At 40.4% G+C, this 23747-nt stretch overlaps 2 pseudogenes; both read right to left on the reverse strand.

The window, feature by feature from the left end:
* Positions 1-359: 359 nt before the first annotated feature.
* On the reverse strand, positions 360-1036 carry LOC143532760 (ribulose bisphosphate carboxylase small subunit, chloroplastic 4 pseudogene; annotated as a pseudogene).
* A 21717-nt stretch (positions 1037-22753) lies between these two features.
* On the reverse strand, positions 22754-23546 carry LOC143532762 (ribulose bisphosphate carboxylase small subunit, chloroplastic 4 pseudogene; annotated as a pseudogene).
* Between the last annotated feature and the right edge of the window lie 201 nt (positions 23547-23747).

Below are 23747 nucleotides of genomic sequence, written 5' to 3' on the forward strand. Positions count from 1 at the left end.
TTGAAAAGTTATTGTTTCACCTAATTAATTTTAATGGTTGTAAGTTGAGGGGAGAGAAAAACTAATTATACAGTTATATAGAAAGTATTATTAAGTTGAGAAAAAAAATATATATTATAAATTTTAATATAGTTTTAGATTTCAATATAGAGGAATGGATGTGAATGCTCTTAGTTTTAGTTTTAGTTTTAGTTTTAGTTTTAGTTTCAGTATGTTATAAAACTCGTCGGATTTTTTCCTTCAATATGTTCTAAAACTCACCGGATTTTTCCAACTGAGAAAATAATGTGATACATAATGACATTGTATTATATATTATAAATAAAAAAGACGTAGTGAGGTAATTAAAATAAAACACATTTGTATAACGTTTGTCATTTATTTGAAGACAAAATCAAAACATTACAAAACTTCAAATGATGGAAAACAAAGGTTACAACATGTTTCTTGCTTAACTTTCATATGGCTTGTGTGCAATGAAACTGATACATTGGACTTGACGAACGTTGTCGAATCCAATGATACGCACCCACGCTGTTGGGTACTCCTTCACACACTCTTCTACCTCCTTCAACACCTGGGCGGAGTCAGTGCATCCAAACATGGGCAACTTCCACATGGTCCAGTATCTGCCGTCATAGTACCCAGGAGACCTGTGGTTCTCACGGTAGACGTACCCGTGTTCCAACTCGAATTCCAAACAAGGAACCCACTTGTTGCGGAGAAGGTAGTCAACTTCTTTCGACAATTGGAGCGGGGTTAGAGGTGGAAGGTATGAAAGAGTCTCATATTTCTTCTTTCCAATTGGAGGCCACACTTGCATGCATTGCACTCTTCCGCCATTGCTGGGAAGGGAAGAGAAGTCGTTTTCCGCCTTCTTGGTGCATGGGAAAGCGGCTGTGGACCTGAGTCCGGTGAACGGAGCCACCATGGTGGCTTGGGTTGGGACGGCTGCGGCGGTCATGGTGGCTGAGGAAAGTGAAGCCATTTTAATGTTTGGGTTTGAAACCAAATTGAGTTGCGTTGGTTGATTGTTAATATGTAAGTATATATACTGGTTTGAAGAGGGTGGCAATTTGCATCAAAGGGGCCATAATCAATCCAGTAGATAAGTTATTTGTGGTGGTGCAATTGTGACCGATGGATGCCTATGGTTAATGATAATATTTGCAAATTGGCCACACAAGAGTGAACCATTAGGATAGGTGAAGATAGGCCAAAGCTGTATGGAAGGCCATATGCAAGAATGTGACCACGAGACACATCTCGCTCTCTCTCGTTTTTCCTTTATTACAATTATGACTCGCCTATAAAATATTTGAATAACGACACTCCTAACTTTTACTTCATTTGTAAGAACAATTTCGGTATCATAATTATCATAGACTTATACTTAATTTACATTTAAATTATATTCAATTTTTCTTCCACGTTTCTAATGCCCAGTTAATGTGTGAGGGATTCAGACTATATGACATTGCTACACTTGATATATATTCATCGCTAGTTTTTCAAGTCGTTTTGTATGCATTGGGGTCATTGCTATCTAGGTCTTAGTCGATGGAGGCTTAAGTTGAAATCAAATATAATCATGGTACGATGGAGAAACAATAATCAAGTTGCGGGGATGATGAGCTTCGATTGAAACATGGAACAAAAAATCATTTGTTCGGTTATATATAAGAAATTTAAATTTAGGATTTGATAAAAAAAAAAAAAATTTGGATCGGTTGGCCTTTCAACCTAAAACACTAAACCAATAATCAAACTTAAATATAAAACTAAAGTTCGATTTGATCGAAGTTCTAATTTATTTTTTCTTAAGTGTAATATCCATACAGGAACGAGCAACCTTAGAGCATCCCACCTTTTATCTATAAACCAAAAATTACATTAAAACTTAATACATTTTCTTTCTTTATTTCAATTAAATAATATTTTTGTATATATGTATCATTATCTTTTCTTTTTCACTCACTCACGTCATTTTAAAAAAATACTAAAAAAATATAGAGGATGAACAGTAACTTTTCAAATATACAGAAAAATCATCACATTTTATAAAATATAAAAACTATTCACTCATAACACTTTAAATTAAAAACACTCTTCATATAAAATAAGGGATTAGATGAGAATGCTCTTTCATTCTCTTTTCAAATCTAACAAAAACTCGCTACTGTGTACATGTATCTTACTTTTTATGTTCACATTAAACCAAAATTTATATCAATATTTTAAACTATTTAAATTATATAAAATAAAATAGTGTACATGTGAACATATGTCTTTTTTCCATAGAAAAATTTTCCATGATTACGAATGGGATATTTTTTCCGTGATTACCAATGGACCATGAGGTGTCGCAGTCATCTTATTTCTAGAAAACTCGTTAGTATTGAATCGAAGGCAAAAGGGTAAAGAATGAGAATTGGTGCTTGTCCTTTCATACATGCAAAGATTAACTTGGTTTTTGTACTTTTTTTGGAAGGTTAAAAACTCAATGGATGTAAGATATTTAGAACCAGGGCTAGTTGTTTGTACGATCAAGGAGGTGTCGAGGTGCATGCTTGATCTAAGACTTATGATTTCGAGCCCTGGGTTGAGCCGCGCTGCCAGATTAGCGAGGAATAGTTAGATATAATCATTTTAATTAAATATAACGTTAGCATTTGAGATTATTATTATTATTAACTATTATTATTATTATTATTATTATTATACCCCCAATCGATAGTTTTTGTTTAACAAGGTCAACAAAGCAAAAATTATATTTGTTGTTAGTTAAGCAAGATTTTATATAAAACAAACATTAACAAAATCAAAATGAACTGAACATAAATAATAAAATTATAAAATTTAAATGCTAGGTTAGTTATTACAAATAATATATTATAAAATATAAAACAAACCTTTAACTAATAAACATAAACAACAGAAGCAAACGAACATAAAGAACACATTACCGAACGTTTACGAATATAAATGAACGAGCATAACATCTGTTCATGTTCGTTCATTTAACTAAACAAACAAAAATTCTTGTTTGTGTTCGTTTATTTAATAATTGAACGAATGTAAACGAACTTTCCGGCGAACAATTCATGAACTATTTGCTGAACGTTCGGTGCGTTTACAACTCTAGTTATATTTTATTGTTTAATTATAATCTTGAATTAGGTTTAGTTATATTAGTGTATTTTTTGTAGAGTTTATATGTTTAAATTATCTATTTTATATAACTTTTAATTTATGAAACATACACACGTAAGTGAACAAGTTGCAAAGAATCCAAAACCCACAACCGACCGACCGACCGAAATACTCCTGATGGGAGTAGACTTAAATAAAAATGATGATCAATAGAAACTAACTAGTATTTTCACCCCGCGTTGCGGGGATGTTGTAAGACCGTAAAAACGACCCATATTTTGACCGAAAAACCCAACAAACTTTTAGCCGTAACAAACTACACACGTTTTTGACCAAGTTGGTTTCTAACCTAAACCGGTTTGGACCAAAAGTGCTAATTGTTTCCCGTCCAGCTTATAACCCGAACTGGTTTGCCCCCATCAACCAATTTGTACACACACATATATATATATATCACCTATGGTAACCAAAAGGCTTTTTAACACAAAGCTTACAAATTCGTTCATTAACCGAGTTGTACACCTCTACCATTCAGAACCAATTTAACTATCTACTCAAACAAAACAAACAACTGAACAAAGAGAAAAGAACCTGACCTCAACGTCCAAAAGTGCTACCATTGCCATCTATGAGAACCCACCCCGTGCTTCGTGGCGGGCATAAAGTTTTCAGGTTTTCATGTGTTAGCTATTTGTTTTCTTGTTTTCTTTTGAAAACATGCATAAACTTGGTTGGTGTTTTATGTATATTGACTGCAGCTTGAACCACGTTTGCGTAATAAGGATGCTCACATAATAGGAGGTTAACTGTTTACATCACATACAAATGTGGAAGCCTCAGCAGTTAGCCGCTGCTTTTACCAAAGAGTTTGTTTGTGATTCCCGACTTGCTTTTCTTTTGCTTGTCTTCTTGACCTTGCAGATTAAGACACAATCTATTAAGCATGATAGCTAGGTAACCCTTGGAGAGTGTTTACATGTGATCTGTTTCAGCGAATCGTTCAGCCAAAACAATATAGATTTGCTTATTTGACATATTTAATAAGACCCGTTACAGTCTAAATTAAAGAACTTACTGATATGACCTGTTTTACTCGTCCTGCCCGTTTTAAGGCAAAAAGAAAGAGTTTACTCATTTGACCCGTTTATTGTAGGTTAAAAATGAAGAATTTACTCGTTTACTCTATTTGACTTGTCAGTCGAATACTTATTTACCATTACAGCTGAAAACAAAGAATTTGCTTAGTTTAAGTGTTTGACCATTTCCAGCAAAATTTGATAGCTTATTTTAAACCATACCGGCAAAAAAATAAAGAATTTACTCATTTGACTCTTTTTTAGTCAAATCATAAAATTTACTAAAAACACAATATTTTGTATATCCATAGCTGATGGACCTGTGGAACGTTTCTCCTATTCACTAAATGCATTTGTTGTATAAATTTTAGATGTGATATATACCTGGTGGTTCCAAGAGCTGGAGCAAATAATTTAAACTGCTAACTATTTTCTACTCAGTGATCTTTGTCATTACTTTCTGAAAGCAACAAATAAAGAAATACTTTAAACAAAAGCACATAAAGATAAAACTAAGACAATATTAAGATAGTAGATTCAATCTAAAAGCCGTAAAGTTGACTGAAACGTAAAACTTACAGTAGCTGGTTGAACCGGCCAAATCCTTTGACGCCTTCCTACAATAAAAAACACACAGTAAAGATTCAAGTATTCAACTAAAAACCCTATCTTTATGTGATGAAATTAAATAAACCAAAGTTTAGAATGTGTGAAACAGTCACCGTAAGATACCTTCTGATAAGTGAGTTGATGTTGTTGTCTTCATTGCTGAAACCGAGTAATCATATCTTTTGAGAAATGGCATCTGCAAGTTATATCTTGTTAATTGTCTACCTGAAAAAACGTGCAAATGTGTAAAAACGTTTTCCTGGGGGGTCAAGCATACATAAAGTATAAGCTCTCAATTAAACACTTTTCATGGTAACCGGGAGAAAATAACAATAAACTTAGTTTGACAAATGTGCATCAAGCAACCACGTACAACACCAACAATATGACCTAATTCGAATCCAAAACTACGGGTTTCTTGCATCTCTACATAAAAGATGAAAGACTTAGGAATACAAAGTGATTGTGTACGTGTGTTGAGCTATGGTAATTAAGGAGATGACGAGATGGAGGCGGTCAGCGGTGAGAGGTGTAACTGATTTAACCTCTGATGACCTAGGTTTAGGTAACAAGCTCACAACCAAGGTGAACAAGGCAAGGAAATTGCGGCGTGAAAGAGACGTGGAGAACACAAAGAGAGTCCACCAGGTATAGTGAGACCACTGGAAGGTAGAAAGAAATAGATGATCAGACGCTCTTGTACAACCCATTAAGATACATCACTGAAAGCATATTGTACAACTAAGGTTGCATAAGAAAGTTTCAAATTGTAATATATATATAATTATCAGTGACAACATGTCATGTTACAACTATGCATCAATTGTGAGTATACAACAGGGTCAACTATGGAGTACTGGTAACTTGGAGAAGTAGCAAATAACCATAAGTGGTAACTATGCTTAGCGGTAATTCTGAGCAGTGGTACTGAAACTTTCCTTTTATACAACTGTGAAGAGGTAGGTCCCAGCAGAGACCAGTTGGTCCCGCAAGACTCACCTTGAACAGGGACGTCTGCGCAAAGGCCATCTGCTCCCGCAGGACCCACCATGCTCATAGAATCTTACGCGCAGTACGCAAGCTGTACACGCAGGGAAAGCCTCCCAATGGTGAAGTACCCCGCCTGTTCCCGCAGTTGCGGATACAAGCCATCAGGGAAGGCTACCCGCAGACAGCAGGGCTACACGCACAAGACACTAGCTACTTCAGCAGTCACGTGAAGGAATGAGCAAGGCGGGAACAATCCCGCCCAAATGAGCCAGTCTGATTCTGAAAGATCTTTTGTACCATACCTACCAAGGTATGGATAGGACAGACGATCTGACCAGAACAGCCCATGAGCCAATCACAGGGTGACAGCTCACCGACAACAGTGCGAGGAGCACCCTCTAGTACTGTTTGTCACTATTAGCCGCTGCCTACTCACCAACCCTTACTGTGGAGCATGCGCAGCCTACAGTTGGTGGAATAGTGTTACTGTTGGCCGTAACCTATTCACCAACCAGCATGGCCTGCGTACAATCCACAGTCAGTGGGACGTGCATAGTCTACAGTTGGTGGAATAGTGCAGCCGACTTTGTTACTGTTGGCCGTAACCTACCCACCAACCAGTATGGCCTGTGCGTAATCCACTGTTGGTTGAACAGGAATACTATTCAGCCGGCTGTACCTTCTAGAAAACCTAACTTCGGCTATAAATACTCCAACATCTTGGAATGGTAAGATCATCTGCTATCCAGTTATCTAGCAATCTCTTAATATACACTTATATTCAGAGCAACCTAGTCTGATTCTCACGCCGGAGGGTGGTCACAAGGAGGAACCCCCCCCTTCTCAGTGACGAGCTTACGGTGTTTGTTTTGCAGGTCTCTTGAAGAACAGCCTTCTCAGCTAGACCTCATTCGTGGGAAACATTACTTAAACCCCAGATTATCTATAATCTGTACTGGGTCACTTAGTGTTTCTTCAAACTGGTTCTAGATGGGTTGCAACATTTCAATAGAACCATTGGGTGTGTTCTCCACCTATATATATATATATATATAAAGTATCATCTAGTCAGATTAAATCTACAACTTTGCAACAATATTTTCACATAGAAGAACCGAAACACTTTTGTTTTATCTGATTCTTAACTATGGGTACACGTACACATGAAATACTTTAATTTAAGAGATATTGAGTTTTAATAATCTTAACTTTGACTATTGGCCAATGTAAGCCAGCTTAAGAAATATAACAGAACAATCCCAACTTCTAACCTATTTTTCTTTTCCGACCTTTTTTCTGACAAAGTCCAACACCGTTAGTTTTTTTTTGATGATGTCCTCACTCCCAGATTGTGTTGATTTGAGTTGAAGTGTGATGACACATTTTGATTGGTTAGTGTTGCTGGTTTCATGTGGGTTGGGGGCCTAACATTTTATTAACACTGTGTTGGATCTAATATGCCCAAGACACAATGTATATTGTGTTGCTAATCGATCATATATGTAAACTTGATTTAACGTACACAACCAATATTGTTTATGTTAAGACATATTGTCATCAAGTAAAATAATAATTATGAATCATAACATGATCATAGTTATTATTATTTTATGTTGTTACATGTTAAATAAATAATATGCATGTACCTCAAATATACAACCACGAAGTTTTGTGATTGATCATTATATGTGCATACACATAGTAAATACCTGTGATATTTATTTGTACTATTTATAAGATTACAATTTCAACTAAAGTGCTGCAGTGTTGGTTGTGCATCGTGCTTTTGAATTTGTACGCCTCTTATGCATGTACATCAGGCAATTGGAATTGCACTTACGGACCAAATACTCCACTTTCATCCTTTTCAACTTTCGTCCCATCATCACCACCGATCATTTCTCCTGTCACCTCAAACCAAACCAGAGAAATAGGGTTTCAATGCCTTCGACCAAATCCACCGGAGACTACATGATCGGTTCATCCCTTTTCAATCATCGGCCATCACCTACTGTTGCCGGGTTCCATTTCAGAACTCTAGGTGGCGGTGTTATAACAGAGAGATGGTGATTCTAGAGACTCAAACAAAGAGAGTGTTTGCATGTTGTGGTTTCATCGGCTTTGGCCGATGAGTAACCATTACCAGACGTCTATGGCGTCTCAATTATCTCTCTCTAATTGGTAGCGGCGTTCGTGTGTAAGAGAGTGTTTTCCTGTAGTTCGTCTACCGTTGTCGGATTGGAACTGTGGGTCTCAAATTGAATTGGAATGTTTCGTTTCTCTCCTAAAGGTTCGGTTTCGTTATCTGCAAAGTTCTATTTTGCAATTATTGGATAATTTGACATTGATGAGGGACTTTTGGTTTCTCTAGAAGAATATTTGAAAAGGAAGAATCTCATTGTCGGTCGTATATGTTGCAGGGTTATGATCGATATTACCACCCTGTCACCGGTATTACCTATAGATGTGGACACCGGTATTACTATTTTGGGAAACGTATGTGGCGGTGGTGTGGTTTGGTGGGCGGATTTACCTTTTCCGGATTCCCTTTCGAAACCCTAGGTGACGATGGCGTGGTGGTGGGTTGGTCGTCGGCTCCGTTTCGGAACCTTGGTGGTCAGTCATGGTTGGCAATTGTCGGTTATCTATTGTTGCCGACGTGCCAGATATGCTAACCATAGTGACTTTGAGTCGATTTGGATTTTGGATGATAAAAGGTTGGTGTGGTCTGTTAGATTAACTTTGAATAAAAAATGTGGGTTGTTTTGCAATGTCTGATGTCCATAGTTGTATTGTACTATATAAAGCTTATGTTAGTTGCACTTTTAATGCAACAATGCATTCTTGATCATAGGCGGCTATGATGCTTGCCTGAGCTGTTGTTAATTGTTACATATATCATATTTTTGGTAGTGCATTGATGAATCCAAACCCTTGCGGTTGGTTTATCGCTTGAATCTTTAGTACAAGTATAAGCTATGATGACGCTTCGCTATTTGGCGTCGCCGCCAATGTTGCAGCCATATCGGAAATTTGAGCCTTGATTTCGATTTGTTTTAAACTTTGGTTATATGCGTATACGCTTTTAGTTGCTTTACCATTTAAAAAAATGTTTACAGGTTTCTTTCGCTTTGTCACAAGCCGTAAATAACGTTCAAACCTAAAGCCCGCAACGAGGTAACATTATGATTGTTTTCTGCTCTAAAATAGTTGGGTTACCTAATACCGAAGTTTGGCATAAGTTTAACTACCACAAATGGTAAATATGGTTGTTTATGCTCTTAAGACACTCAGTTAGTTACTGGATATGAGTATTGGGTAAATTTTGGTTTACTTTTTGATTTAGTGACCTGTGAAAATTATTCCAAAATTCATTACACCCTTTTCAAACTTTTTTATTGTCAATCAAAATTAGTTGTTTTTAAGGCATGAACAAGGAAATCTCAGGTAATGCTATGAAAATGATATTCATTAGATAGTCAGGTAGTAGATAAATCATGAATGACAATACCATGTATTACAACCCTTGCAATGGTAACAAAATTACTATTGCCTTCTAAAAACATTATTCGAATAAGATATCCGATTTTGTTTTTTTGTTTGGTTACAATTTGACAACCTCGCCCCCGCAACGCGGGGGTCCTACTAGTTATATATAAAGGCATTTATATATTTAACATTAACACTAGTTTGAGCCCCGTGTATTACACGGAGAATTGATGAAAACTTTAAAATTTGAACATTAATCAAAACACAATCGACAACACAGTTATCATATATTAATAAAATTACAATTTACATTAAAATTATAGGGATTACTAAAGAAACATTACGCAAATATTTACTAATAAGAAAATTTTTCCTTGTACACTACGTCTGCGGTTGTGTTGGTCAATATACCTAGTTTATCAATACTCAATATTTTTAGTCAATGTCTACTTGTAAATCTTGACAAAGCGACGTATAGATGTCCGTGTGAAAACATGAGTTCTTACAAGTACAAGCCAACCATAAAAAACAAGATTATGTATATTAATAACTTTCTTACAATAAATAATATTTAAATAAAAAAATATATATTAATATTATAAACGAATAATATAAAATAACCCCGAATAACAAGGAATAAAAGCTAGTTATATATATGATAGCTAAAAAAAGAACTTTATGATTCTAGCTTTTCAAAATAAACCAAAAGAATAAATTTAAATGGTTAGTATGTGGATAAACAAATTTATGAGAATTTAGTCAATGTATATAATGAAAATTTTTAAAGAAGAAAGTATTTTAATTTTCTTTTATTTTATATTTCTGAAAATACTAAAAAATATAATAATAATAATAATAATAATAATAATAAAACAATGTTCCGACCACTTCTATCCCATTTGACATGTTCTTTTTCTATAGCTAATTGTTTCATTTGATTACGTTAAAATATAAAAGGAAACAAAGAAGAAGAAATAAATAAACATTAACACTCTTGCTTTATATATAAATAAGAATAAGGCTATTTTGAGTTGGGTAATGACCCACATGTGATCCAAATAACAAAATGGGTTTAAAAAATGTGAGAATGGTTGAGAGAATGACAAGTGGCACATAGTAGTATTCTTTTATTAGAGTAGTAGATGTCCACTTAAAATTATGGAGTCACAAACTGCTTCTCAACAAATGTTGTAACACTATAAAGTATAAACCATTCTGTGTATGAGCTTTGTTTCGTCTTCCTACATATGCATCTTGGTGAGATTTTTTGTTAGTTTTAAACAAAACATGTCATTTTAAGCTTCCATTGCAAAAGATTTTGCTAAGACAAGTTTAATTCCTAGCAACATGGACCAACATATGATTCCGTAAAGGACCACAAAATGAGTTGTGGACTTATAAAGTGTACATGTATGGGATTCAATATTTGAAACGCTTGTTTAATCTGAGAGTTGCGAAACATTTTAAGATCAAAATAATTTGGTGGCTCTTCCAGATTTTCAATTAGAAAAAATGTGTTGCTAAACGTACCTCACTTCATTTTTACTAAATATACCACTCGTCTCTCAAGTTTTACGTTAATACAATTCAAATCTTTGTTTTTTTTTTGTCATTATATTATATTTTGTTATTGTTATTTTTAAAACACATTTTTTAAATATTTTTATATATATTTTAAAATGATTGTTTTTACTTTTAAAATAACAAAAAAACATTTTTTCTTATTAAAAGTAAAAAAGAAAATATTATTTAAAAATAAGGTTTTTTTTCTATAATTGTTTTATTATTTTTAGATAGTGCTTTTACTAAAATAGTTTTTAGAGATAGTTTGCATTTTTTAAAAATAATATCAAATAATAAAAAGGTCGTGTATCTACGTAATAAATTGCACATATTTTATTGACAATAAAATATATAATGTTATCTGATAATTTATATTTTAACACATTAATAATGTTAAAAGAGAGTAATATGTCAAATAAAATTGTTAAATTAATTGAAAGTTTAGAAGAAAAGTATAACAAATGAGGTGGTTAAATTAATTGAAAGTTAATAAATTGTTATAAGTAAGTGAGGTGGTTAAATTAATTGAAAGTTAATAAATTGTTAAAATTGTTAAATTAATTGAAATAAAACTATTAAATTAATTTTAACATTTAGACCACCCGTAATGGCAAGTTTTGGGAGGCGTTATAGCCTAAAACGCCGGGGGCACACCGCCCCCTGGCATTATGGCTTTTTTTTTTTTTTTGCGTTTTGTACAAAACGCGGGTGAAAGACAAAAAAATAATAATAAAATAATGGAGTTGAGGCATTATGAAGTATTATGGAGACTTTATGACTACACCCTATTTTTGTATAAAATCATAACTCTGATTGGGCGCCACGTGTCGCATAATACCTGAAGGTGAGGCTTTATAACTACTCGTGATCTTAGCCAACCCCTTAGATAAAACTAAAACTTTTGACAAAAACAAGTATTTTGTTTGCGTAAATTTCGTGAACGTACAGAGAGCCCTAATAGATGACCAAATGATTTCCTATATATGGATTGAGTATAGTTGGTGGATATAAAACCCCCAATAATTAACTACCATTGGCAGTTTATTAATATTGGATGTGGTTTAATGGCAGAGCGTCTATTTTACTAGTGAGAGATAAATAGTTTAAACCTTGCTATTCACCAATTTATATGGGAGATATGAGGAATGACCCTGGCTTGCCAGGGTTTGAGTCCTGATATCACCCGGTTTTACCGGCCCCTCGTTGTCGTGCCTTTGGCGGACATGGGGGTCGGGTTTTATCGAGGAATCCCTCAATAGGTCGACCGCTAAGGGCTCCGTCCGTCCGGACTAGTGGCCGGCTCGGGCTACCTTTAGCCAATAGAAGCCGCATACGAAGTGTCCGGTGTTACTTAGTTGGTCGTTCCAAAAAAAAGTAATCATCATAATTCCCACAATTATATAATCGCCATAACTACCGTTGGTAGTTGTATAACCACCTTGATTACTACTGATAGTTATAACCATCGTAACTAGTGGTATTGATTATAACCCTCATAACTACTAGTAGCAATGCCTCATACCCGTTGTTATCATAAATTAATATAGTTTTGATCAAGTGTGTACTCCACATTAATATAGGGAAAAGATACAATACAATAATACCTTAACGTATAATAAGTACGTGAATTCATTTTTTCACATAATCGATCCATGAAATCACATCCAAACATCTCAGAATCGTCAATACATATCCAATTAATCATTGGGAGGGGGAATACTCCCGCCCAAATAAGCCAGTCCGTATACTGAAGGATCTTTTACTGTACCTGACGAGGTATGGGCAAAAGATCTGATCAGAGATGCGACAGCTCACTGACAGCAGCATGGCAGACAGCACGCCACAGCACTGTGACCAATAGCCGCCGCCTACCCACCAACTCCTGCCATACCACGTGCCTAGCCTGTAGTTGGCAGAAGAGGAAGAGTGCACGACACGCCTGCTCTGTGTCAGCCGCTACCTATCCACCACTCACAGGCAGGGCACGTGCATAGGTTACAGTTGGTAGCGTGTTGGGCCGGCTAAACCCCTTGGAAACCTACATTCGGCTATAAATACCACAAATGGTATGATCATCTCATCTTATCATATCTTATTACATTATCATCATAATATACCTGATATCTGCTCTAGCAATCTCTTAATATACTTTTATATTTAAAGAGCAATCTAGTCTGATTCTCACGCCGGAGGGTGGTCACAAGGAGGAACCCCCCCTTCTCAGTGACGAGCTCACGGTGTCTGTTTTGCAGGTTATCAGAAGAACCATCTTCCAAGGGTCTAACCCCTCGTGGGAAACATCTCTCCAACCCCCAGGTTACCAGTAACCTGCCCGGGGTCCGGTTAGTGTTTCTTCATTGGCGCCATCCGTGCATAAAGCTAGAACTACAATTTTCTCCAGTTTTTTCAAAACTTTATACAAAAGATGGTTAGAGAAATTCCGGTAACCATAACCCCAGCTATTGGGGGGAATACCGGCAACACAGTTTTTACAAACACTACTCCGGCTACCGAAGCCGGAGCAAGTGAAGTAAATTTTACGAACACTACCCCACTTACTAAAGCAGGGGCAAGTGCAGTAAATGACCGCCTACTGGGATCCACCGATACCCAGTTTGAAAAACGAAGACTCCCCCGCCAGACTCTCGACGAAGTCAAGGCATGGGCGGAGGCACGACAAAAGGAATTCCAGGCTGAGTTGAACGAACGCTTGCGTTCCGTGCAACAGGCCGACGAATTCGAATACTGGGAGGATGACTCGGAGGAATCCGACTCCGACGCGAACCCTCGTCATAAGGCAAAAGGGAAGCGTAAAGAAACGGAAACCCAACCGAAAAGGCATTTTGGACAAGCCTTCAAACCAAAAAGCATAGATGGAAGTCCACGAGACTTCTCTAAAACGTTCAGACCAAACGTTACAAATGCAGGAACGTCCAAATTTGCAAGGGACATTGCTGAAGCAATTGCCCCGAAAAGTGCTAAACAAATGCCTAACATAGGCACATATGACGGCCTATCTGATCCAGACGATCATTTGAACAGGTTCATAGCGGGGGCAACCGTTAGCAATTGGACGGAACCCACGTGGTGTTACATGTTCCAAATGACGCTGGTGGGGGCTGCTAGGGCTTGGTTTGATCGTTTACCGGTTAACCACATTTGCGACTGGGCAGACTTCCAGCAGAAGTTTAGCCAACACTTCAGCCAGCAGCGAAAGTATACCGAGGAGCAATGGACAATCCTCAAATGCACACGGGAAGAAGATGAATCTCTGCCAAACTTCATCACTCGCTTCAACTCAAAGAAGTTAAGTTTGGGCAATATCAGCAAGGATCTTGTTCGCGCAGCCTTCATCCAGGGCGCGCAAGACCCAGAGCTTATCCGCACCCTAACGGGTAAAGATGGAATGCCATCCACATGGGATGGCATCATGACAGCAGCCAAACGCTATGCGGAAACGGAGAAGCAACTGGGTAGAGACCTTCCGCAGAACACAAACCTTTACACCCAGAGGACGAGAGAGGACAACGTCCTCACCGCCCGATTGAACAAAAAACGGAAGCAAGGCATTTGGCAGTCAAGGGTAAACTTTGACACCTCATCCGGCTTACAGCACCGATTGGGTGAAAGGGATAATGTAAAGCCGCACCGGAACTCCAGATGGACGCCACTTACCAAAAGCGTCACTGACATATTTGCTACTGAGGAGCTCCCATGGCCAAAGCCTCCAGTAATCCGGCATCGTCACGATGCTGATCGGAGCAAGTACTGTGACTATCACAGAACAAAAGGCCACAACACTGAAGAATGCATAGACATAAAAGACATGGTCGAAACATTCGTCAGAGATGGGACGCTCGCGCACCTCGTGGCGAAATAAAAGCTAGGCAGGCGAGTGCGTATAGAACCCCAGCTGGGGAAAACACGAACCAATTCCAGCTTCAAAATCGAGACTACATGCTGCGTAAAGAACGAGATCCCGAACCAGGTGCGTATCGGCTCGATGGCACTCCCATCCCAACATGGAAGGGAGTTCAATTACACAGTTTGCATGTAATCAATTCCAATTTGTAAAGAGAAGGCCAAGAGCCACTTCTAATGGAAATGATTCTCTTTAAGAATATCGAAGCTGATGATTTTACATTTATACTTTTCTGGACACTAATATGCCGGTTTTCACCGCATAATTACGTGAAGTCATTGCATGGGAAGGCGGTCCTACCCGCACGAACCCAATAACGTGACAAACCTTCACGCAGGTCAGTTGAAGGGGAAAAAGTTCAGCACCCAAAAATGAAAGTGCCGGTCTATCCGCATGAATCATTAAGGAAACTGAATAATAACCTGTCAACAACCGCGCGTCGAACGGTTAAAACTATCCAACACTGGTGACGACATTCACATTACGTGAAGTCGTTGCGTGGGAAGGCGGTCTTACCCGCACGAACCCAATAACGTGGCAAACCTTCACGCAGGTCAGTTGAAAGAGTTCATCCCATTAAATGAAAGTGCCGGTCTATCCGCATGAATCATGAAAGGAAAATGAACACTAACCTATCGACAACCGCGCGTCGAACGGTTCAAAACAAAATTCTTAAAAAGATGAGAAAAACCTACACGCAGGTCAGATAAGGGTAAAGTTCTGCCATCCTACTAAGTGCAAGTGACGGTTCTACCCGCACAATCACGAAAGAGGAAGCAAAACTTCACCTATTATCAACCACGTTCAAAGGTTAACTTATCCTCAAAAGATGAGAAAAACCTACACGCAGGTCAGATAAGGGTAAAGTTCTGCCATCCTACTAAGTGCAAGTGACGGTTCTACCCGCACAATCACGAAAGAGGAAGCAAAACTTCACACCTATTATCAACCACGTTCAAAGGTTAACTTATCCTCAAAAGATGAGAAACCTACACGCAGGTCAGATAAGGGTAAAGTTCTGCCATCCTACTAAGTGCAAGTGACGGTTCTACCCGCACAATCACGAAAGAGGAAGCAAAACTTCACACCTATTATCAACCACGTTCAAAGGTTAACTTATCCTAAAAAAGTAAGAAAAACCAGCACGCAGGTTAGATAAAAGTTAAAGTTTAGCCATCCTACCAAGTGCAAGTGACGGTTCTACCCGCACAATCACGAAGGAGGAAGCGAAACTTTAACCCACTATCAACCACGTTCAAAGGTTCTTATTCTGAACACTTGGAAAATTGCTAATTTAAACATGCAAGTCATAAGTTTATAAAGCAAGGAACCCAAAGAAGGAAATAACAGTCTTATACGCAAAAAGATTAATATTTCAATGATGTATTACAACAGTGGCCGGGTAACTACCCGCCTAAAAGAAATCTATACAAAGCTAAGTCTATCCTAGCAGTGGGAAGGGATCTTCAGGATCAGGCTTCAGGGCCACCTCCGCTTGGACCAGCACCGTCAGAGCGCGGCTGCCCAAGGAAAGCCTTAAGGATGTTTAGCCCATCATCAGCAGCAGCAGCTTCGTTCACCTTCTCCACCACTGGATGCGGGAAGGCAGCGTACTGGTTCACAGCTTGGTCATAAGCAGCTTCAGTATTAACATTGAATAAAGGGAAGTTGGAGGGCGGAAAGCCTCTCTCAGCAAACCCTAGACCAAGCAGGAAGCCAGTCTTCTCCCCATCCTCATGAGAAGCGTTGAGGGCTGTGCTCATCGCATCGTCATAAGAGGTCTCCGAAAGGACCCGACGCACAACCTACAAGAGAATACAAGTTAGAACATTTTCTAATTACGAGCAGAAAGCGTAAAGAAAAAGTTAAAGATACCTGAGGCAACGCTTCTCGAAGCAGCCATTGGAGGGTAGCTTGACTTTCTTTGTAAGCACGTTCGGCTCCGCTTTTATCAAGGTTGGCAAGTTGAACTTCCTTGGCGGCAGCTTCTTCGACGCTTTTGAGTTTCCTTTCAGTACGGTCAAGCACCCCCCTCTGGTCAAGGATCTCCTGCAGCTTCTTGGCATCTTCCATTGCCAAGGCGTCATGAGCATGCTGAAGAGCCTTTAATTTGCATTTAAGCTGCTCATTCTCTTCGCGAAGTGGCTCAGCAACAGCTTCAGCCTTGGCAGCCCTCTCAGTTGAGTTTCGCGCAGTCTCCTTGGCCAGCCGAAGCTGTTCATTCACAGCTTGGGCAGCCTTGGAGCGGGCCTCGAGTCGCGCCTGGACTTCAACCTCGAGGGCCTTGAATGCCTTCTCCTTCTCGGCTGCGGCAGCGGCCAACTGCCGGTTCTCCTCCCGAAGAGCCCGCGCTTCAGATATATCTTTGGCGCGAGCTGCTTTTAACTTGTCGTTTTCACGACAAAGCAGCTCGACGCGGGGCTGCGTTCGGGCCTGGAGAACCCGAAGCTCATTGGTTAGCCTACCCTCTTGGTAGCTAGCCATGGCTTCCCCCAACGCACCATGAGGAGCAGCGTGGCGAGCCCAGTCCACGCACTCCACAGGGGTGCGAAGGGTTGTTCCTCGGCGTATGTTCCATCTTGGAACATACACTTCATTGGAATCCGACACTGCAAAAGAAACAAAGGCAGTTAGGAAAAGATGATAAAAATATATAAGGGAAAAAGAACCCTACGTACCTGTAGGGTCAATAACAGGCCGATAGCCGCCAAACCCATCACCTGAACCTAAAGGAAATCCATCCAACAGGTCAGGCAGACGGGAAGGTGGCATAGATCGGCGGGAAGCCTGGCGCATACCTGATGGTCCGGCCGTCGGTGCCGGTGGCGCAGGTATAGTGGCAGCCGCTGTGGTAGCCATGTTTGGCGCCACCTCCTCAGCAACAGTAACCGCCGGCTCCGTGAAAGATGCTGTAAAATTTGCACTCACGGCCGGCGGAGACACCTTCTCAGCTGGAACAGCCTCAGGAAGGCTGGAACCAGCGGAAGCAGGCGTAGACGCCTGGGTCGACGCCTCGGGAAGGCTGACCGAGCCTACCGTCATTGGCGGAGGAATACTTGCTCCAACTCCACCCTGGAATGCGTCAACATCCACACCTGCACAAGCAAAAGTGTTAGAAAAATTTATTTGAAACAACAAATCTAGACAAGAATTATGGGGGTACTCACGGGGTTTCTTGAGCTTGAACGCACGGACGAGCGGGGGCGAACCCGATGGAGCCGGCCTCTTGACACCGGTAACCGTCATCATCGCTGCCTCCCCGGAGGTAACACCTGCAGCCTCCGGAGCGGTGGTCTCCTCACCACCGGGCTTCCCCGCCACCTCTGCATTATCTGACTCCGAGTCAGATAGGACTACCGGGTCGGCCGTAGTGGCCACCTTCTCCTTGCCCTTCCCGACGGCAGCCTTTTTCTTCCGCACCAGTGGAGGACCTTCTGCGGATTCCTCAGAAGAAGAAATGTCATGAACTCCAGCAGCAGGCACAGCATTGAGAGGTTCAGGGTAGAAGATAGGCTTACCTGGCCGTCGGTGGCTCAGGATCTCTTGGCCTGGCGGGTAAACCTCCACGAACCGACCCGCGGTCTGCTCTAAGATGGGCAACTCGTTCTCGTCCAGAGCACGAGTACCCATCCGCGCGGGACCATCTTCCTCCCGCGGGTTCAGGAGCGACTGAAGATCGTTCCCCTCTGAAATCAACAAGAAAGTTAGTAAAAATCGAAGTCAGCAAAATGAAACAAGACGTACCATAAGGGACAGAGTTCGAACCATATTCAAGGACGATCGGAACCTTATCCGCATTCGCCGCCTTCCACACCCGGCTCATCCCCAACATCACCATCGCCGACTCCGGAAAACGGAAAACCGGGGACTGGACCCGGGAAATCTTCGAGAACCATTCCGCCTCCTCGTAGTTGAGGGCGGGAAGGTTCGGAAGCGCCTGGCCATTCTTGAACTTCATGGCGATGGGGATGGCTGCGAGCGGATATGAAGAAGAACTCTCTTCTCCATGAGCGAAGACTCCGCTCGGTGGTACAAATCTTTAAACCCTTGATACGGGTTGTAAGAGTGTACCACCCTTGGATGCACCTCCATGTATAGAAGGTCATCAGGCGATCAACGAGGGGCTCAAGGCCCAGTATCCGGCACACCCACTCAAAGTGCCGGACCTTGGCAATGGCCATGGGGTGCACCTCTGTCAGGTGCACACCGTGCCTCTCTAAGACACGGTACACAAACTTTGTCAACGGAAACCTAAGGTTCCCGTAGACAAAGAATGCAGCATAAACCCCGATCTTGCCACTAGGGGCATCGTACACAGTATGGTGGGGTTCAGGAAACTCAGGCTCGAGAGACTCGAGCATGAACTTCCTGATGATATACTGGTACAGATCGACAGGAAGAGAGCACTGGCATTCGCCAGCAGTCTTCTGGTCATCAGCATCATGAGAAGACATGGTGGAAGAAAGACGAAAAGAGATTTCAGGGTAATGCTTTACTGAACAGAAAAATTCGCCGGAAATTACTTGAGAAGAAGAGATGAAAGTGGAAAGTGTGAATTGCAAATAACCCTCTCCCCCTTTATATAGTAATCGCAATTAATGCGGTGAATTTAATGCGGAGGAGAGAGAAATCAAATGTGCAATGAAACTATGACACGTGGCAAAAAGCAAGCTGGCAACAGCTGTTGAAAGGACGTGTGCCAGTAATTTCGCGGCCACGCGCCCGAAAAATCGCTCCCACGCGCCTGAAAAAGCGACTGGAATGACCATGTTCTGTCACGTCACCATAACTTCCTGCACGTCCTGACACAGTCAGAAGAAACCGTCGCACGACGTTTCAGAGGTTTATCTTTTCACCAACTCTTCGAATTTCAAAATTCAAAATTCGAAAGTATTAAAAAGTAAGCGGGAAAATACCCCTTACCCCTTGGCAAGCAAGTAACCGTAAGACGGATGCGGGTACAGTGTAAAGGCAAAACCCTTCACATACCTAGCACCCGCAGGGAATTGAAGCCAAATAAACCTTGGCAAACAAGTAACCGTAAGCCGGCTGCGGGTACAGTGTTAAGGCAAAACCCTTCACATACCTAGCACCTGCAGGGAATTGAAGCCAAGAACCTTGGTGAACAAGTAACCGTAAGACGGATGCGGGTACAGTGTTAAGGCAAAACCCTTCACATACCTAGCACCCGCAGGGAATTGACGCCAGGAATACCTTGAGAGTAAAGTAACCGTAAGACGAGCGCAGGTACAGTGTTAAGGCAAAACCCTTCACATACCTAGCGCTCCGCTGGGAATTGAAACCAAGAAGGATCTTCTGGGCAATGCTTGCGGAAACGGAAATAGCATCCCCGCATAGCGGGAACATCGAGAACTACGTTGTTTGAAGCTCCAGGATGGAATTGGTGGTCTTAACATAATTGATCACTATGTTCAAAACTACCAAAACCTCATGGAAAATACATACAACTGAGACTCAATGCTCCTGACTTGCGAGGAGGTTACAGACCTACCCGCATCATACCCAAAGACCAAGCAGGAAACTCGGGCATTTCTGCAAGTGACAAGGACTTCCGCGGAAAGAATCCCCATGGAAAACCTTACAAAACCCTTTTCAAAACCCTTTGCTCAAGTCCAAAAGTTCACCTCACTTCATTAAACACTCATGAGAAGAACATTGGACTGGGGGGACTTGAAGAGGTAGGTCCCAGCAGAGCCCAGTTGGACCCGCAAGACTCACCTTAAACAGGGACGTCTGCGCAGAGACCAACTGGATCCGCAGGACCAACCATGCTCAGAGACGTGACGTCCTTACGCGCAGTACGCAAGCTGGTCCCGCAGGAAATGCCTCCCAATGGTGAAGGACTCCGCCTGTCCCCGCAGCCTCGGATACAAGCCATTAGGGAAGGCCACCCGCGCAGCATGGCTACACGCACAAGGCACTTAGCTCTCAATCGTTCAGTGTCACCTGAAGGAATGAGCCAAGCCGGGAGCAATCCCGCACAGAGGCGGGAGGGGGAATACTCCCGCCCAAATAAGCCAGTCCGTATACTGAAGGATCTTTTACTGTACCTGACGAGGTATGGGCAAAAGATCTGATCAGAGATGCGACAGCTCACTGACAGCAGCATGGCAGACAGCACGCCACAGCACTGTGACCAATAGCCGCCGCCTACCCACCAACTCCTGCCATACCACGTGCCTAGCCTGTAGTTGGCAGAAGAGGAAGAGTGCACGACACGCCTGCTCTGTGTCAGCCGCTACCTATCCACCACTCACAGGCAGGGCACGTGCATAGGTTACAGTTGGTAGCGTGTTGGGCCGGCTAAACCCCTTGAAAACCTACCTTCGGCTATAAATACCACAAATGGTATGATCATCTCATCTTATCATATCTTATTACATTATCATCATAATATACCTGATATCTGCTCTAGCAATCTCTTAATATACTTTTATATTTAAAGAGCAATCTAGTCTGATTCTCACGCCGGAGGGTGGTCACAAGGAGGAACCCCCCCCTTCTCAGTGACGAGCTCACGGTGTCTGTTTTGCAGGTTATCAGAAGAACCATCTTCCAAGGGTCTAACCCCTCGTGGGAAACATCTCTCCAACCCCCAGGTTACCAGTAACCTGCCCGGGGTCCGGTTAGTGTTTCTTCAGTGAATTCATTTTTTCACATAATCGATCCATGAAATCACATCCAAACATCTCAGAATCGTCAATACATATCCAATTAATCATTGGTTCACCGAAAAAAACAGGTTTGGATGGTTAATCGATCAAATTTTCACTTTTTTCACGAAAACTGTTTTTGAGCGTTTTTGGTCTTTGGCTGAGCGTTTTAGGGTTTGGTTGAGCGTTTTTTGAGCGTTTAGTACTTTTGCTTTTATTTTTTTTTCTTTAAGCGTCTCGCTTACCTATCATATGTTAAGACATTAACATACAATATCTCTACCATTATTATATATATATATATATATATATATATATATATTAAAAAAGGGATTCATTCCTCCTCACAATTACACTATTAAATTTTTTAATATTATATTTATTACAACATTAGATTACTAACCTATAAATAAAAGTAAATGATTTATTTCATTTATTTTACTTTTTTTCCAACTAATTATATCATTTATACAAAATATTCTTGGACAAGTATTAGTTTTACATATTTATTTGTCGGTTAAATGTTTTTCTTAAACTTTGGTATCGTATTTTTTTTTATAGTTCGTCTTTACAATGACTGAAGCTTTTTAAATGATCTAAAAATATCCCATTGTCACACTGTTTTATATCGCGTCTCGACGCTTGATAACGCGCCTTTAAAATATTTTTTTGGCTTGCAAATTTATATTTACGAATTTGCGTTGATACTGTTGATACTAATCGAATTTGCGTTGTTTCGTAGCAGTAACGTGCTGGTTTTTTTTTTGTTCTATATGTGATGATTTGTTGTATTTTGGCATTGACAAGTTTATTTATTTTGTTTTGCTCCGATGTCAAAACCTGATACAGGTTGACTTCGTGTCGACTCACAGCTCGATCGTGGTTTAACGTTTTCACGTACGTTTTTTGTTCAATTTAATGGTCCCGCCGCGAAGCGCGGGGTCCTAAATCCTAGTGTTATATCAAGATGTAACCTGACCACTCATAAAACAAGTTGTATATATTAGTGGAGAATTAGATATCAAACTTGGATAGTCCATCTGGGATATTATGTCTTGAATGTCATTCGTAATGAATATGGTATAAAGAATTAAAGAGTATTTGGTTTAATCACTATTGGACAAAGTATAAGGCCAACAGAAGGTACAATTGTTTAGCTACTATTAGTTGGCCGGACAACGAATCTGAAATGGGATGTTACACTAGCCACATTTACACCCCTGAATTGTAGTCTTCTTAAGTTTTGTATAAATGATTAGGGTTTTTAACAGTGAACATGAGAAAAAGAAATCAATAACGTACACTGAAGGAAAATAAATGTAAAAGTACATACAAAAAGGAATATATAGCTTCAACATGGATCGAGAAGTGGATGCCTAAAAGACTATTATACTTGAAAGGCATTGGGTAGTCTTTCTTTCCTTATTATTCTCGAGCTCACTTTATAAAAGTTGGAATACAAGTACAAAAAAGATACATGCATATATTTCTTGCTTACTTTTCATATGGCTTGTGTGCGATGAAACTGATACATTGAACTTGACGAACGTTGTCGAATCCAATGATACGGACCCATGCTGTTGGGTACTCCTTCACGCACTCCTCAACCTCCTTCAACACCTGGGCGGAGTCAGTGCACCCAAACATGGGCAACTTCCACATGGTCCAGTATCTGCCGTCATAGTACCCAGGTGACCTGTGGTTCTCACGGTAGACGTACCCGTGTTCCAACTCGAATTCCAAACAAGGAACCCACTTGTTGCGGAGAAGGTAGTCAACTTCTTTCGACAATTGGAGTGGGGTTAGAGGTGGAAGGTATGAAAGAGTCTCGTATTTCTTCTTTCCAATTGGAGGCCACACTTGCATGCATTGCACTCTTCCACCGTTGCTTGGGAGGGAAGAGAAGTCGTTTTCCGCCTTCTTTGTGGCTGGGAAAGCGGCGGTGGACCTGAGTCCGGTGAACGGAGCCACCATGGTGGCTTGAGTTGGGACGGCTGTGGCGGTCATGGTGGCTGAGGAAAGTGAAGCCATTTTAATGTTTGGGTTTGAAACCAATTGAGGTGCTTTGTTAACTGCTTTGTAGGTATATAATGGTTTAATGAGGATGACAATTTGCATCAAAGGGGCCAAAATCAATCCCGTAGATAAGTTATAAGTGGTGGTGCCATTTTGACTGATGGGTGCCTATAGTTCATGATAATATATACTTACATAGTGGCCACACAAGAGTAAACCATCGGATAGATGAAGATAACCCTTAGTTTTATGGAA

Source organism: Bidens hawaiensis, unplaced genomic scaffold (genome assembly GCF_021521415.1).
Source record: "Bidens hawaiensis isolate Kalapana, Puna unplaced genomic scaffold, B.hawaiensis_p1.1 tig00009541_1, whole genome shotgun sequence".
Lineage (NCBI taxonomy): Eukaryota > Viridiplantae > Streptophyta > Magnoliopsida > Asterales > Asteraceae > Bidens > Bidens hawaiensis.